This window comes from Condylura cristata, unplaced genomic scaffold, assembly GCF_000260355.1.
Source record: "Condylura cristata isolate star-nosed mole 26May11 unplaced genomic scaffold, ConCri1.0 scaffold00001, whole genome shotgun sequence".
NCBI classification, from domain to species: Eukaryota; Metazoa; Chordata; class Mammalia; order Eulipotyphla; family Talpidae; genus Condylura; species Condylura cristata.
Genome location: NW_004567102.1, coordinates 84,801,313 through 84,803,972, shown reverse-complemented (window position 1 = coordinate 84,803,972; position 2,660 = coordinate 84,801,313).

The following is a 2,660-nucleotide window of genomic DNA, read 5'->3' as shown; positions in this document are numbered from 1 at the left end:
AATCGTTGATTTAGAAATAGGTATCTGAAATGAAACATGTAGCTTGGTCTCCGTCTCTCAGGAAGCCTGCTGGGCTGGTTCTGAAGTCTTCATACATGTTCAGCTTCAGGAGCAAAAACCACATTGACTGTGTTTTGGAACATGGAACAAATAGCTCTTGGAATGTGGCAAAAAAATATAACAACCACCTCGTCTTATGTTTTGCAAATTGATTGTGTGTGTGTGTATTGAATCCATGTTTGTTTTTCTTTTTTGTTCTTGGAAGATCTTCATTTTTATTCAACCTGATTACCTAACCCTCAGAAGGGTGGTGAGGAACATGGCACAGCGCGGCTGAGCCACGTGTCAGGCTGAAACATGTTCTTTGATTATCAGAAGTAGTGAAGCTTATAGGAGCATGATGATGTTTTAATTTGAATTTTGAGAATTAAAAAAGTCAGGCGCTAAGTATTGGACAATGAAGAGACTCAGTCTACTCTGAAACCCAGCCGTTCCCCTGAGATACTCAAGGAACTTGACATCTTTAAAGTCCTTAAATGATTAACATCTTGCGGTACTGGTGGTGGAGGGGGTGGGTACAGGAAGAGCCTGGAAAGGGCCTGCTCTTCACCCAGGCTCATAACAAGAAAAAGCAAGGTGGAGTGAGAAGCCGCCATTTCTATGATGGCTTCCTAGCGAGGGCTGTGATGAGGTCATCCTGTAAGATGCCTGACACCAGAGTTCGGGAGGAAGGTAAGAAGGGTTGACGATTACAGATCCAAGACTCCCTGATTTGGGCTGTGGCTTCAGACCAGACCATGTGATCTTCATGGAGGCTTAAAACTGATTTGGCAGAAGAGAAGCAATCTGGAAGGGATCATTTCCTTCACAGTGAGGGGCGGGGCCCTGGCTGCTACCAGCCACCTTCTCTGGAACCGTTTGGGGCTGATGCCTGGGAACTGCTGGCTGGGCCTGTGCATTCCTGGCATCAAAACCTCCCCCTCTGTTTTGACACCCCTCCCTCTTCCACCTCTGCCTCCCTGTCCCTGCTATTTCTTTGCTGCGTGCCTCCTCACTCTGTATTACATATGTTGAGGCTTCACATGAAGCTCCTGCCAGCCTCACAATGCCCCTGTAGAAGGCGAGAGTCGATGCGATTATCTCCATTTTACAGATGAGGAAGTGGAAGTTTCAAGAAGGAAAATGACTTGGGGAAAATCTCACCGTTAATAATAATCAAAGTAAAAAGAATCCTTTTACATGGCGCGTGTGGAGGGCTGAGGAGGTTGTACTCGAGTTAGAGATGAGAAAGGGCCTGAGTCCTGAGCAGGACACACTCAGAGAGGGCCTCTAAGTAGCCAGCTGCTAGGAGAGGGAGCCTGAACTTGAATCCGGTAATCCTGTCAACAGAGGGACTCAGGCCTCAGCCCTGTGACCTTGGCACTGAAGCCAAGTTTGCCCCTGCAGGCTGGCTGTGTCCAGCACAGGAGGGTGGAGCCCCAGAGCTGGTCCGAGACCCTGTCACTGACCAAAGTGCTTCAGGTCACTGGCTAGTAGCATAGTATCTGAAACTGTGTGTGTGTGAGAGCGCGGGGTGGGGTGTGGGTGTGGGGGGCCTCCCTGGCTGTTTCCTCACAGTGTGTCCTGCTCAGGACTCAGCATTCACCTCACTCACTCATACTTTGCCTCCTCAGGGAAACTGCCTGCACTCTGAGGAAAGACCTGTGTTAAGGACTTTAACATCTAAGCCCGAGCAAAGGCTTCTCTTTGCAAAGTAGCAGTGCTAGATGTTTGCTACTAAATAAAGGTCTGCAGGCGCCCTGTGGCCTCCAGCAGGGGCAGACCTTGTCTTGAGGTGCACCTGTGGGGCGCATGGGAGGGGGACCCCGGAAAGGATTTTCAGGGGGAGAGCTCGCGCCTTGACTGGAGACCCTCAGACAGGCCCACGTGCTCACTCCACCCACAGGGTGACCCAGGCCGGCTCTTCTCCCTATTGGCTCACAGGCAGATTCGGCAGAGATCTGGGGAGCCCAAGGAAAGTGGGTCAGTAGGCTGCGAGACTGGGGACAAATCTCTAATTTCCTGGAATCTGCCCTTTGTCGGTCGGTCGCCTACAGACACAGCGCCCGAGTGCTCCAGTTTCTGCAGCGCACGCAGCCTGCTCTGGCGCCCCAGTGCGCTCTGCAGGCTTCGCTCCCGCGGCGGGCGCTGCTCCCTCTCGCTCTGCCTCTCCCGCCGGCGCTTCATCCTTCCCCAGCTCTGCCGCGATTTGAGGCATCTGAGAATTAGCTGTTTCCCTGGCTTAACCACAGGCGACGGTCCCTGGCTTAACCACAGCGCGCGCCTCTGCCTGGACACCTTTGAGCCAGCCCCTGCTCCTGGGGCAAGCTCGGGGAGGGGCTCGCTTTCCCGCAATCTGCTGGCCAGAGGAGACGGGGGTTGGGGGGCGGAGGGGGGCGCTGTGCGCTGGGAGCGCGGTGCCTGTTGGCGCGGGGCGCTCGGGGGCCCCCTGCCCTGGCCTGGGATCCCGCCGCCCAGGTGGGCTCCGCGGGGCTCGCCACCGCTCACACCTGAGCCCCTTCAAAGAGGCCTAAAGCTTAATTAGCTGCGCGCTGGGGGACGCTTTGGGCGCTCAGGGCGGGCGCCCGGCTGCTCAGGGAAAATGCAGAAAACTGGGCCAG